Genomic DNA, 16,153 nt, shown 5'->3' with positions numbered 1-16,153 from the left:
TGTAAATCATGCAAAGATATTCCAGTAGAGCCCCAGATTAAAAATATGTAAATGTGTATAATATGTCCTCTTTAATAATTAATTCATTGTCCAGAGCAAGTTTTTTGTTGAATCATTTTGATATTCCCCAAAGCTCTCCACATTAACCTTGTACAACTTCCTTTAGACCAAACTTAATATTAAAACCTCCTGAAATAATTCACATGCAATTCACACAATTTATCTTGGAATGTTCACTCTGGATTTGTGAAAATACACTTTCTACTACACACCTCCCAGAGTTGCTAATTGAGTTTTTTTTTTTTTTTTTTTTTTTAAATCAGTTACCCTCTAATTGTCCCTGATAAAGCTTCAGGCTGTGTCTCGGTGTCATCACTGATCAGAGATTTACTCTCTTGTAACTCTTTCTTGCAAACACAAACTGAACAGTCCACCAACATCTAGATGACATGTCAGGGTTAGATTTTCTCATTGGTGAAACTAGTGAGTTTTTAAAACATGTTTAAAAGTCTATGCTAAATCATTGCACTTAAAACTTTCAATTATTTTTTCTTAATATTATTTGTAGCTTGACTGCTGCATCATTTCCATGTCATTACTGATATCGGTTCATTCACCAACACAATTATTATTTTTTTGTTATCTGAAGCAAGTTAATCACAAACATAGCATATCTATGCAAAGACAGGATGTGCAGCTTCATTTTCCATTGTATGATTTATTCAATAATGTCAAGCCATCAGTGGTCATGAGCATGCACTAGCATACACTATGCAGCAAATAGAGAAAATAATCATCTGTAATCTTCTTAGTGTTTGTTTATTACTTCTACATTGTGTAAATATTAAAATCACAGGATAACAATAGATGTTCATTAAACAGTGATAATGATTTTTTAATCTCACTCGATTTGAGTTTCTCCATAATGCTCCAAAATTACCCTGAACTAGTTAAGCAGAAGCAGCCAGAGTTTTACCTCTTATCATTCCAAATAGACTGAAAAAACACTTTTTCTGTATAATTAGTTTCAAAAAATTATAACAACCAGCTAATTAATATTTTCATGTCTATCCACAGTAATAACATGATGTATTAGATGAATTGCATTGCCCTCTTGCAAGGTTCAGCTTAACATACTATAAATATGTGCAAAGGGAAACATATTTTGAGTCCATTTAGGAGGAAGAGAATTGTTGGAAAATATATTCATGAATTTGCCATGTACTTTCGAGGGAAAGAGACTACTGAAACCTACAAATGATTGTATGTGTAAAACCTGATGTCAAAGTACAAATGTACCCTCTCTCCAACCTGCATAGTAACAGGAAGAACTACAGTATATGAAATGACTATGTTAATTATGTCTTATTACTGACTGACTTTTGTTTATTGGGGGATTTTTTCATACTATATCTTACATTCCACATCAATAGTTTATTTTGATGACAAAACTATGGTGCAATTGGCATTCACAGGATATACTAGTGTCCACCAAATTATAATAGCCCACTATTTTCCTCTTTACTTATTCTTTTCCCAAATGAAATATTTCTAGATTTGTATTCAAATCTTTGTATTTAAATCTGTCAGCTTTACTTATTTCTTGTGCTTTGTGAGCGAGGAACTCATATATGCATGATGTAAGGTCTATCACTCATTAAACTGCACCATCTGTATGCAGCCTCACTGACTTGCTATCTGGAAAACTGGACAACCTCCACTGTGACAAAATTGGTACGTTGAATGAATCAGTACTCACCAAAAGTATGTAAAACTATATTAGGGTAGTTATTTTTTTCCGCATTGTGTCAGACTCACCAAGCAAGGTTTAGCTATAATTTAATGTCTGAACAACAAACTGTCCAACACCTCCACAAGCCATAAATTGGATGAGCCAATATATTGGCCAAGATTACTGCAGATATATCAGTGTTGGAGTGTATGTTGCCCAATAAGTGGCAAGAAATAGTTGTACAGAAATGTCAAAGGCATGATTGAGATTGTTTAGAAACAGTTACACCATTAGATAGTTAATCCAACACATAACACTGACAAATGTGTTTTTAACTGTAAAATGTCCCCATAATACATATTTTGGGTTTTTTAATAACTACATTTGAATGATCCTTCTAAAAATGAATATCAGTCAGTATTGCTTTTTTTTCAATATTGGTATCAGCCTCCAAAATCCAGTATGGCTATAATTTGACCTTGTCTGTGCGCTGGGAAATATACACCAACACACGGGTACATCTTTTCTACAGTACAGTACTGATTCTTGATTCCTGTGCCAGATGGAATTTATATGTAAATCTCACATTCGGTTTTTATTTGAAGAAAGGGCAATGCACATAACACTGTGCCCAATTCACATACACTAAATAAATGTACAGCAGCACAGGTCATGATGAAATTGCTATTTGTTTGTGTATTACCCTGCTGAATTACTTAAATTTTAAAGTAAAGAAACTTCTGCACACACAGTTCAAGAAAATGAGTTGCAAAAACAAGCGGATTGCAGTGCCATCTGATCTGGTCCTTTGGCACAGCAGCAACACTAATGATCCAGGATCCTAAACAGGCTGGCAGAAAAGCACTGTCCATTTGGTTACTTAAGAAAATAACTGAAACAATTTTAACTTAATAACCCATGTTTTCTTTTTCTTTTTAATTATTAATGCACCATAATACCCCTTCCTTGAGACTCTACAATTTGAGTTAACACTAGTCCTTTCAGCCACCTGGAAATGTGATATTATTGGTGAATTATATGTGGAAGGATCGTTTCCATTCCTGGGCCTGTCAGGATCATAATTGACATTGTCTAATGTGATTTTAAGCTCCTCTTAAAAGGCAGCATATAGTCTTGAGACTTCACTGTATTTGGAGAAGTGCCCAAAGACTACAGGACTGACAATGCAGGTTTGTATCTACACAGGACTCTAAGACCAAACCATAAACTTATCACAATCCAAGACGTAACAGCTTACAATATAAAAACCAAAGTACTGTACTTGTGTGGGCAGAATGAACCTTGGAGATATGCCTTAGTATATTTTGGAGTCAGATGTATTTCATTTTGTAACATTATGATATATGATTCATTATTAATAGTATCTTGTTAACCATATTCATACAGTATAAGGCACTAAACATACTGTATGGATGTGGTTGCCTCACAGGACACCATCAACCTGACTATTCTCCTAAGTCATTAATATACGTACCATCACTTACTCACTATTCAATATTCAACAAAGACATCTTTGAGAGATTACAAGTGTTTCTCCAGCTGCTGGTTAAAAAGGAATCAGTCATTTCATTCAGCCAAATCCCACTGGACCTTCCTGTCCCTGATCACTTTTTTTTCAAGGCAAAAATGTTACTCTCAGGAGAAACATATACGATGAACAGAAAGGAAGAAATGAAACACCAAGAACTCCAATGGGGACTGACTGACTGATTCTGCTTAACCTTGAAAGTCAATGACTGTCTTACTGTCTCTCTTTGTTCTAACAAACATAGACTGATATGTGTAAATTCATTTTTTGATCTGGGTAGTAAAATATAAAAATATACCAATGTTTTTCCTGGTTGAAAATGAGGCAGAGGTGGTACCATCCTGATTATGTGCACACACATGCATGTGTACTGTGCCTTCAACTGGCTCAAGCAAACACTTTTTACAAGCAACGTACTTTATTAAAAAGATATATAAAGGTGCCCTGTTAAACATTAAATTAAATGCAACATAAAAGCTGATGTGTTAATTTACACAGTTAACAAACAGAAAAATTGCTTAAAATCAAATCAAACATAACAGAAGCTATTGTTTTCATTTACAGGTCTCGGGGGCCCTCTTGCAGAGTAGTTGTACATAAATATATAAATGCCTTTGCTTTCATTTACAAATTTCACAACCAACAAAATGTGGCCCTGCTACAGGGTAGCTGAACAATACATTAAAGCCATTGTTTTCATCTACACAGTTTACAACCAGAGGCAGAACATTTCAGCCTCCTGTTTTTCATTTGATAAAATCTCTTGATGCACTCCTTGTAGTCCAAGGCCTCCTGGTCTGGTCCATCAATGGCCACCTTGCAGCACACATCTGTTGCACAGTGGTGTCTTAACCTTTTAAAAAAATAATTCATGCATTAAGAAACTTTGTATTATTGTGATACAGACATGAATAGTGATAGTGTTCTCAATCATATATTACAATCTTGAGTACAGTAAATAGCCTCTCCATGTCTGCAGTCTGGACTGGGGCTGTGGGAGCGATTGCAGCTGCAAGGCTCAGGTTGGGATACAGCTCAGAGGATTGTGGACATACAAGCCACAGATGCACCTCCTCCAGAAGTTTGGTCTGAAGTAGAACAAAGTGAGAAGAAAGATAAAATTACTCTTTAAAACCAATAGACTGTGATGGTGGTAGTGGTACAGTTAATGTAACTGATATATAGTACCTTCAGATCAGGACTCCTCACTCTGAGTCTGTCGGAGTCCTACTCAGACACCAGGTCAGACTTCCTCAGTCTTGGGAACTGCTCTGCCTGTGTCCTCATCTCAGCATCGCCATACTCTGCAGAGTTCATCAGAATCTGTCTGGGAGAGAACAAACTGCTGGTGTTTGGGAATCGGTTCTCAATGTTCTCAGTCAGTGCAGTTAGAAACGGCTCCATCACCTGTAGAAGATTTGAACAAATTTCAATAAAACAGGTCTTGAGTCCACAATAACTTCTCAAATATATTTATACTTACAGTATGCTTTATATACTATATACTATATAATACCTAAAGTCTTCTTGAACTTCTCCCATCTTCTTCAAGGTATGCAGGTATCTCATCCTGCAGAGGTTTCAGACCAGCATCTGATCGGCGCCATGCCTGCCAGCGGTCCTTGACTATGCTGCTCTCTCTCAGCTGTGTCAGAGTTGTTTTCAGCACTGTGACCTGAGGTCAAACATGGCAGCTCAGCTAGATATCATTCAATTAACAGGAAAACCAAGGACTGTGGTATTGATCTCATGCCTCCTGCTCCACCTAGCAGAAGAAACGTTTTTTATTTTGGAAAACCAAAAAACTGCCGGTGGATCTTCTCATGCACAATTGGCATTAGGCACAAAGGATCATTTACAAAGGAATACAGTCCTTGAGCTTTTGGCTCATTCTGGGCTTGGAGCGGGAGGTTTGCAATGAGAGCAGACAGAATCAGGCACATCAAACCTGTTGCCTCCTTATTTGACTCCCAACTAGCCCTACAAAAGTTAATGATGAGCTTAATTAATGACAAAAAAGCTCAATTAAATCTGTGAATAATCTGGCACTGAATACTGCAAACCTGCAGCTTGATTTGGGAGAGTTCAAAAAGCCTCTCCATTTCTTTAAGACTGCTGGTCCTGTTGCTGGAGGCAACAGAAGATTGTTCCAACAGTTCTGGCCTATTTGATGAGGTATGGTACTCCCCTCTGCTCCTTTATGCAGTCTGACATGGCCAGATTGAAGCAATGTGCCACACAGTGCAGGCCAGGGAATTAGTCCAACTCCAGTTTTTCTCCCTTAAAGAATTCAAAATGGTTCACTATGACAATCTCATCAAATACCTAAACTAAGGGTAAAAGCAAAAGACACAACTCACCAATCATAACTGAGGCTCCGTCACTGGCGAAGGAGGCCAGCTTGTTGCTTGGTGTAGCGTCTTGTCATCTCTGATGACACATAGTATGGTGTCATACAAAGCTGCAGCATCCCCAGCAGACACTTCAACCGAATGCAGCACTTTGGTCACAAAAAACTATATAAAATTATCTATATTCAGTCTAAGTAATTTGAATCAGAATATCTACATCAATTTTATTTAATTTTAGAAAGTAATCTCACCTCACAACAGAGAGATGTCAGTGGTTTCATCAACCATTAACCCCCACACTGGGGATTTTGACAACTTTGCCATCAGCTTGTCATCCAAAATCTGCCCAATGATCTCCACCATTTCATCAATGACGTGACTGCTTGTATGTTTGGTGTTGGCACTGACCCAGGGGCAAAAACAGTAATTAGGTTGGCCTACTTGACAGTAATTATATGGAGATGTTCAATTTACAATCATGTAATTAAATGGCTGCAGAATTTACATTCAAACCATCAATATAAGCACAGCCCAATCACTTGCATAAGAGAATAATGGGCTTATAGTTGGTGCGGTGGGGCCACTTTTGCTTGAGGCATTCATATATTATTTTGAAGCAGCCTTCAAGAGCCCTGTGGTCCACATCCACTTGTGTAGCTATAGCACGCTGCAGTATTCTCCCTCAAGACACAACAAAGTCATTTTTTTTTTAACAACTATTTTATATTAGTTTTTTTGTAACTTAAAGAGTACAGCTTTTGTAACAGTGTTGCCTTTTTCTAATGCAGTTCTCCTTTTCTTCTGCCACTTTATGGATAGCTGTCATGTCATGATGTTTTAAGGTATCCAGCCTGTAGTATGTGGACATCTGTCTCACAAAGCCAGCAGCAAGCTGCAGCATGGGGGCACAATGTTTTTGGCATAGGTAACATGTCATGTAAATTTGTTCAGCCATTGTGGGTCAAATCCACTGGCTCTGTGTTTTTGAGAAAATCTGGGAAGATAAAAAAAATGATGTTGAAATCATGTAAACGTGGGCTTTGCATTAATACACTCCTAATGACTTGGCAACTGAATACCCCTACCTTAACTCGTCCTGGCCTGCACTCTGACTGTGATCCTCTCCATCACCGGTCCCTGTCACTTGCTGTGGTTGTGCTTTACTGTCAGACCTGACAATTTTACCACATCTCCTTGGTAACATGCATTAGTACTTTATAACTGCTTATAATAACCAGTTGATGTCTGCGCTGTTTCACCTGCCTTCATGATTGTCCTCCTCACAAACTCGCTTTGTAAAGTAATTGCTGATTTTACGAGCCATATCTACAAAGCTGAAAACATTACACTGATGGGATGTGACGTTAATTTAGGAAAACTTTTTAAGAAATTGGACATGCTTGGACATTTTACTGCCTGAACACCATGTATCACCAGTAGCACCTTTACACATGCTAACATGTATTTTTGCCCCCCCTACCACCTGACGCCAGCATTAATAACTTTTCTGGTGGAAACCTTGATACACATTATTATCTTATCTACCATCAATGTGAACACATGTTTATGTATATACATATAAATATATATTGCATAAGAATAGAAAAACCTGGCATGTATATCTGTAGGCCTTACTAACAAAATGGACATCTTATGTTTTTGGCTCGACACAATTACGTTATGTTGTTGCTGAATATTAACATCTATAACAAAAAACAAAATATGCAACTCCATAAACATGTTTATATACATAAGAAAAAAGTAGAACATAGAAAAAATAAAAACTTAATTACATGTCACCATTTATGATATCACCAAGGTGAAGGAATTTTGTAAACATCCTTCTGACTCACTTTCCTTCGGCTTCATTGCAGTCTGTTTGATAGCAGTTATTCTGCGTGGGGGGGCCTGGTCAAATTGCATGGCTGTCATCACTTTGCTGTCATCCCCTGTCTCTTTACAGGCCTCACAATAATTATGTAGGACAAAACATGCATAAATGACGAAAGGAAGGTCATTCAGGTTTATGCCCATAGCCCTTCTAAGCACTCCAAACCTCGCCTTCAATCGCCCAAAAGCACATTCAATTACCATTCCGCTTTGACACAGACAAGCCAAAGTACTGTTCTTCAGCGCTGCAGCCACCATTTGCATATTCCTTCATGAGGAAGAGCAATAAGGGATAAGCCGGGTCCCCAAGCAGAAAAATTGGTGTTGAACTGAGCGTTCAACTGGGAATTGGCAAACACTTCAGTGTCATGAATGCTTCCGGGCCATATGATCACAACACAGATGAATTCGTACTTATAGTCACATGCGGCTTGGACGTTAAATGAAAACCTACCCTTTCCATTGATGTAATCCATAGTGGCTGTTTAATTTCAAGTCCCATTGATTGCTACCAAGCACTGCGGCATACCATGGGCACAGTAAACCCCCTTGACAAGTTCTGCTTTGGGTTCAGTGAAAGGCACCCTAATGTACTGTGGGCCTAGGTGGACTGTTACTGATTTACAGACCTGCCTTACAATGTTCAAGACACTCTGTCAGGATAAGCCAGAGGTGTTTGCTGTCTTCTGCAGCCTCCCCTTATCACTTATGTAGTAAAGTGTACAGGCTACGTTTTTCAAAACACCTACTGAAGATCTCATCACTGTTGATTCCCTTTCAGTGTAAGGACAAAGGAGCTCACTCAAAGATACAAGTGATGCTCTGGACATGCGAAAGTTTTCCTTCCACTCCTCATTGCATCTTACTAAAAGATGATTTCTTGGTCCCTCCCCAGCCGCTATGTTCTCAAACCATATGCACAGTCAAGCTTTTTCTGATGAACCTACATCAATCCATGAAAAGGTTAATAACTTCAATCATAAATTAAGGTCATCTTTAGACATAGTGGCACCAGAGAGAATATAAAAGAAATCACAAACTAAGGCCACCCCCTGGAAAAATGAGCAAAAATGCCTCCTAAAGAGGGAATGCCGTCGAGCAGAGCGTGCATGGAGGAAAAACAAACTAACAGTCCACCACAAGAGTCTCATAAAATCTATTTCTGCTTATAACAATGCCTTGCGCTGTGAAAGGCAGGCATATTTTTCTAAAATTATTAACGCCAATGAGAATAATCCCAGAATTCAATTTGAAACCACTGACCGTCTCCTTAAACCCACCCACTTTAACAAGCATATCCATCTTCCCTCACAGTCAAAGTGCGAGGAGTTTGCCTCGTTCTTTGAAAATGAGATTGTCAGCATCAGGACTAGTATTATAAACACTACCAATCAAAAATATGCTCGAGGAAATCTTAACTTTTTTAGGAAAATTAGTGAAGGGGAACTCCGGAATATCATCTCTCAACTGAAATCCTCCACCTGCTCACTCAATGCCATCCCCACTTCCTTTTTTAAAGAGGTTGTAGATAGTTTTATTCTTGATGTTCTAGACATTATAAACTGTTCCTTAGAGTCAGATATCTTCCTGGATCCACTAAAGACTGCTCTAGTTAGGCCTCTGCTCAAAAAACACACTCTGGATTCCTCTGCTCTGAGTAACTACAGGCCCATATCCAATCTGCCCTTTCTAGGTAAAATCCTGAAAAGGGCAGTGTTGATACAGCTAGAGGCTTTCTTACATAACAATGATATTTATGAAACATTTCAGTCTGGTTCCAGAGGTAAACATAGCACCAAGACTGCTCTCACTAAAGTCATAAATGATCTTAGAATGAGCGCAGATAAAAAGAACGTTTCTGTCCTTGTTCTCCTCGATTTGACCGTTGCATTCGACGCCATTGATCATGAGATACTTCTGAACGGACTCGAAAGCTGGATTGGTCTCTCAGGAACCACACTGAGCTGGTTTAATACCTACCTCACAGACAGAAACTACTCTGTTAGTCTTGGTGACTATGTTTCCGAGAAGCGAAGCATTCTCTATGGTGTTCCTCAGGGCTCGATCCTTGGTCCATTGTTATTTTCTCTTTGCATGATTCCACTTGGCAAAATTATTCGTAACCATGGGATTCATTTTCACTGCTATGCTGACGACATCCAGCTGTATTTATCTGTAGCACCTGACAATAAGGATACCCTACACCCTCTACTAAACTGCTTCTCTAGTATTGTGCAGTGGATGAATGGCAACTTTTTCAAATTAAATGAAGACAAAACCAAAGTCCTTATCATTGGCACAGACGCTCAAAGAGATGAAATAATAAATAGACTTGGAAATCTGGCCCTACAGGTAAAACCAATAGTGAAAAACCTGAGTGTCATTCTTGATCCTGACCTCAATTTCGACAATCATATCAGCAATGTTACTAAAACAGCCTTTTATCACCTGAGAAACATCACAAGAGTCAGACCATACCTCTCCCTGGAGGATGAAAAAACCTGACTCATGCCTTTGTACTCTCATGGTTAGATTATTGCAACGCACTGTATACTGGTTTGCCAAAAAAAACTATTGATAGACTGCAACTCGTCCAAAACTCTGCAGCAAGAATTCTAACAAAAACCAGTAAAAGAGTTCACATTACTCCTGTGTTAGCATCTTTGCACTGGCTCCCAGTAACATTGAGGATAGATTTTAAAATTCTTTTACTTGTTTTTAAAGCTCTGAATGGGCTAGCACCTTCTTACCTGTCAGATTGCCTGTCGGAGTATGTTTCAAATCGCTCCCTCAGATCGCATGGTGCTGGTCTGCTAAAGGTGCCACTGACGAACAGCAAGAGGTATGGCGACGCTGCCTTCAGCTGTTATGCACAGAGGATTTGGAACATGCTCCCTCCTCATATTAGACAGGCAACCTCGGTTGACAGTTTTCAGAAGCAACTCAAAACCTACTTCTATGACCTTGCCTTTGATTTTGTTTTACCCCTATGATTTTATCCCTTCTCTAGAATTTGTCTTTTACTCCTTTACTGTGTCTTAACTGATATTTATCCCGTTTATATGTATGTCTGTGTGTATATGTATGTATATGTTTATGTATGTATGCATATATAAACGCATACATAGGTATGCGTATATATATATGTACATGTGTGTGTGTGTATCTATGTGCTTGTGCATATGTATATATCTGAATCTATGTTTTACATTTCCTTTGTAAAGCACTTTGAGCTGCATTTTATGTCATGAAAGGTGCTCTATAAATAAAGCTATCTATAAATTATTATTATTATTATTATTATTGTTATTATCATTATTGATAACAATCCCAGTCTCAAAATTGTCCCCCCATCTGGTGGTTTGACTGGGCCTGATCCAAAACCTTTGTTTCTGGCATACAAACTACGGATGCTGTGGACCAAGTAATTTTGCGCGCAGCAGACGCCTTTGGTGAAGTGGTGCAACAATGATAAGTCGAATTGTAAACTTGTAATTAGACATTCCAGTGCTAACCAAACATAAACAAACAGGTACATATCCACCATTGGTGTTGTTTCAGGCGCATGCTGATTACATAAAGCAACAATGGGCATGCGCAAATTGAGATGTGACATCATTGTTTCCCAAATGCTCATTTTTACATGTCTACACGGATACACAGAAACTGTCATTTTTAAAAATCTGCACTTTAAAAGGCATTTTTTTTAAAAAAATCTCTGTTTTAGTGACCTAAAACATTGTTTGCATGTGGATGAGAGACCAAAACATAGACCAAAAATGTTTTGAAAAATATCCATGTTAGTGTGGATAAGGCTTAAATCTAAAGTAGACTTTTTTCCAACTGCTGAAACCAAGTTTCCTTTTTGTCTTGTATGACTGGTAGTATTCCCTTAATGTTCTTGTGTTGTCTGTATTTGCAGCATGTTACTTTATGTCACATATGTGCTGTGAAGTTGTTGAATGTGTTTCTTAATTTGCTTGTGATTAACCTATTTGCAGTAGTTTTTCACCCCATATTCACTCTATGTTTTGTAAGACTTATTTAACTAGTATCTTCATTTGCTTGTTTCTTAAATGTCAGTACATTGAGCTTTCTCTGCCATCACAGAAAACCATAATTCCATACTGTGTAAGTCCTTTTTCACTGAAGACATTTTGACACAGCCGTAAATAATAAAATGAATGATGGCTGAATTCCATTTAGCTGCTTTTGTTTCAGGGTCCTGGGCTCACACTGTCATTGCTTACTGGGACACTTAAACAGTGCAGAGTCATAATTAATGTTATTACAGTAGTAACACCTGTGTTTAAGTCAAAATGTGAAGGACAAGACCTATTCTGAGTCAAGGTGTCTCTCAAGACCATGAGTCAATAAACTGTGTGTTTACAATGTGTGATCTGTTACTATTTTACCATTGGTGTTACAAGCTCTGACAAAAAACAAACAAGACTTCTTGTCCCTAGTTGTGTGCTTGTTCTTTACCAGACCAAAGAATATTATTTTTTTGCTGCAGCAACAGTTTAAAAAGGTTTAAATCAACTCACTTTGTGAGACAGAGAGACAAAAGTAGCAAGCAAAGATATTGTTTAAATGTTGGTACTTATCAAAAGGTAGCTGCTGCACTGAATCAATTTTGTCAACGTTCATAATATTGGCGGAGCAAATAGGCTCACCTCTTTAGCTGCATGCAAATGTCAAAATGAAGAGGGGGGAGATAAAAGAAAGGGCATTTTTAAGCACTAATATTATTTTATGACCAAGTAGAAGATAGTTTCTTTCTTTGAATGTTTAAACTGTAGAAACATCAATGGATCACATTTCTTTAGAAAATAACCTCAGTGTTGGTGATCATATTACTGTTAGGGTAAACCGGGCCAAGACGTGTTGTGGTTGTGTGTGTGTGTGTGTGTGGAGGGGGGGGCAATAGTGTGGCAACTGCAGCCCCTTTTATACAGAGATCCTGCAATATTGCCATAAAGAAGACCTGTCATTATGCCGGCTTCCCCAGGTCATGGGGGAAGATGCGCCTTTACAAGCTGCTGTAGTCTCCTGGTCGACTGGTCAATTAGTTGGTTGATATGCTCTAGTCCGACCAAATTCTCATTGGTCAAATAATTGCCGTGTTACTTTTATAAGGAGAAAAGTGCTACATCAATAGCTTTCCAGGATTAATCCATTATGTCCTGCAGCGGGAGGGACAGACTAACAAATTACCTGTGAAAACAAGGGTGTATTCAAGACACTCCTGTTGTTTTTATTCGCTCAACCTAATGGAGACTGCTAGGTCTAACTGTACTCAATGTGTACTGAGTGTTTACTGAACATACTGAATGTTTACTGAATCAGTGTTTGTCCTATAGTTATAACAACAAGAACTCCCACCAGGCCAAAAAAACAACTAACTTTGTTAGCCCATCTATAACTCTGTTAAGAAATAGGGCGTTGCCTAGTATGTTTGCGTAGTGGGTGGGAAAGAGTGAGTGACAGTGTAACAATTAATAAATGCTAAAAAGTCAAGTCTGTTGTTTCCCCAAGTGCTGAAAAAGTGAAGGGGGTTAGCTTCAAAGTTAGGAACAATAGGTTAGCCTAACCTGAAGACACAAAACAACTATGTTACAGAACATAGTTGGGAAGACTGAAATGTACATCTATTTTTTTTAGAAAGAGACACAATGTTTAACCTGCTTGTTTCCTGGAACTCATAATTGAACTTTACTGAACCTCTATAGCACATAGAGCTAATTTTGGTAAATGGCCAATACTGTGAAACAAATGAAGCAGGAACATGAATTATAGACTTTAAAAGCATATCATTAAGTTTAACCACATCCCCTCAGCTTATTATTGATCATCCTTGAGTTTCACAAGTATCTAACAGCATTCTTACAGAACACTTGGAATTTTACCTGCGCCCCTTTGTGCAGTCAGTGTGTTTGCTGTTGATTCAAAACTCATCTAATTAATTATTCAAGGGTATTATTTTCTACGTTGAATCTATTTCCTGCATCAGCGATGCCAGTAATGGTTCCCACAGGACTCTGGAGTGCCACGCTTTCAACTCCTCTGCTTATAACACACTGCCTTCATAATAGTGCTGCAAACAAATTCAACATGCATGCACGCACACACACACACACACACACACACACACACACACACACACACACACACACACACAAATCAATGTTTCAAGGGCTCGCAGCGTTTAGCAAAGTACTCTACTAAGTGAATTTCTGTTCTTGGCAAAGTGCAGGGTTTTAGTCAGTGTTCTCACGCCGACAAGACGTTTAAAAGACATGCAGAGAGGCCAGAGTATGTTCGAAAAGTATAACTGAATTCAAAAAGGCCTTTGGTCCTTAATTAGTTTTATGTCTGTAGAGCTGCAATGATTAGCCAGTTAATAGTCAATTAAACAAGTAATTGATCAATCAACAGAAAAATAACTGGCAACTACTTTGAACATCGATTAATTGTTTAAGTCATTTCTCAAGGCAAAAATGTTTAACTTCCTCTGGTTTGCTGCTTTTGTGCGTCTTACATTGTAATCAAGTAGGGAGTCAAGTTTTTTTTTGGCTCATATCCCGATCCAAGTCCTTTAATATTGGGTAAATTAAATTTTGGGTTGATACCACGTCCAATACAATACTTACTGTATATTTACACAGCAGCAGAGGACATGCAATGTTGATTTAATATGTATCTGACACATGAAATAACAGGTGTAACCTACTGATTTTGGCATACATTTTTCACGAGCTACTTTATCCAAATACTGAAGGTGCTGATTCAAAACTATTAGATTGATCAGCGTAAATGTTTGATATAATATGAATGAAAGTCTAACTGGAAAATGTGACTCACAATCTGCTAGAGAGAAGACAAGTCACTGTTGGAGTTTAAACAGCAGTGCTACAGGGTGAATGTTCTTCCCTCACAAATTATCTTTGGTGGAGTACAGACTTGCAGAAAGCACACAAACCTGACAACATGCAAGCTTAAGTTTGGCCTGCCATTAGGTTACTCAAGCTGTATTACTTACTTAAAGCAAGGGAATGTTTGGTATCTACAAGAAATAAACAAGCTTAAAATGTTATCAAGCTGCTTTTATTTGCAACGGGCACAACCATGTTTTTAGATACTTCACAGTGAGAACTGTGTTTGAAGAGACGACGCAAACACCATGTCTAGACAACAGGCGTAGCATAAAGTGGCACTCCAGCAGTGCAGCAACAGAAGCTTCAGTCTTCCATTTGTGTCTACACAGGATGTTTTCAGGCACAATACTGAGTGTAGATGACCTGCGTTTTGGCAGAACGCCCAATACCCAATAACTGTAGTACATGTTAGTTTATGTACACACATAAAACAGAAGGAAAATAGACTAAAAGTGTAAAAATACGCTTTGGATTGTGGTTAGGCATGTCAAGTGAAATGTGAGCCCAAATGCAGCCAGTGTAAACAGCTGATTTGATTAAAGTAGAAGCTAGAAGCACATCTCTTCCATCAGACATGCGTGAGACATATGATGGAAAAGCATGTATAAAACGCTTTCTGTGTAGAAACCGCGTAAGTTAGACACACCACTGCCAGAGACTGAACTAGGGTCCCTGCCCTGGTACTTGAGCTCTGATCCTAAACGGTGATCCAATTGAGCCACACTGACCAGCTGAATATATGAATATATGGTTCGTAGTATTTTTGGGCATTTTAACTTGAGGGTGAGGAAGTATGAAGTGTAGGATTCTAAAGGACCCACAGAAATGCAAAGAAAAAAAACTCTCAATCAATTGAATTACATTTTAAAAAACTCCACAAGCAATTTGTCTTTCTAACAGTGTCCAATTACACAGTATTGGCGTATATGTCAGCCGATAAGTAATAAGAAACTGCATTACAGAAATGCCGCAGCTATGTTTTTAGGTAGTTTAGAAACATTGTGACCAGAGAGCACTGGCAACTGTAAATTGTCCCGTCTCACAATTCGTTAATAATTGAACATAAGGGATCCTTTACAAAAACATTAATGTAAAAACTAAATATCAGCCAATATATATTTTTTTTTACTCTCAATTATCAGTGCCTCAAAAATCCAGAATTGATCTGCTCTAAAAAATGAGCTGCTCTTTTCTGCTCTGGCCTAAATCTGTATTTGGACAATTTTAACTGCTTTTTTGTCTGTGGTTTGGTTTTAGAAAAGGGAGCTGGTTGGAAAAAAAGAGCTGTAGGCGCTAATTTTAGTTAGTGGCAGTTTGGGTGTGTAAATCTCACTAATTATCAAGGTAAGCAATTTCCAATTCAATTCAAGCGCAGGCAGTGCATCATACAAGCACTTTGAAGTGATTAACATTGGGAGACAATTGAAAAGCTAATGGGCTGCCCCTCAAATTCTCAAAGTCAAATGTGTGCCGAAAGAAAGGGTTTTCTGCTGCATTCATTCAGTTGTGGTGGTCCACAAAAATGTCTCCCGCATTATATTGCTTTATTCATCACTATTTGCTATCTATCACTAAAACAGCAGTGTCACTGTTGGCGACCTGCTGATTTCTATTCTACTCCGTCCATTTGTTGCAGGATAATGTTAATGCATAAAGCTACTGTTGGAAATTAAAAATGAATACTGGATGAGAC

At 38.1% G+C, this 16,153-nt stretch overlaps 1 long non-coding RNA gene across 11 annotated transcripts; it reads right to left on the bottom strand.

The window, feature by feature from the left end:
- Positions 1-3,153: 3,153 nt before the first annotated feature.
- LOC121907366 lies at positions 3,154-10,653 on the bottom strand. Of its 11 annotated transcripts, none has more exons than XR_006098847.1 (7): positions 6,138-10,653; positions 5,884-6,035; positions 5,642-5,763; positions 4,798-5,561; positions 4,470-4,688; positions 4,223-4,369; positions 3,154-4,134 (listed from the first exon to the last, which is right to left on the bottom strand). It is a non-coding gene; the product is annotated as an uncharacterized LOC121907366 (long non-coding RNA). The 11 variants fall into 11 exon arrangements; XR_006098845.1 differs by having other exon boundaries at positions 5,884-6,626; positions 6,718-10,653; XR_006098849.1 differs by having other exon boundaries at positions 6,718-10,653.
- Between the last annotated feature and the right edge of the window lie 5,500 nt (positions 10,654-16,153).

The sequence above is a fragment of the Thunnus maccoyii genome, chromosome 11, assembly GCF_910596095.1.
Source record: "Thunnus maccoyii chromosome 11, fThuMac1.1, whole genome shotgun sequence".
NCBI lineage: Eukaryota > Metazoa > Chordata > Actinopteri > Scombriformes > Scombridae > Thunnus > Thunnus maccoyii.
This window is presented reverse-complemented; position numbering and strand designations above follow the sequence as displayed.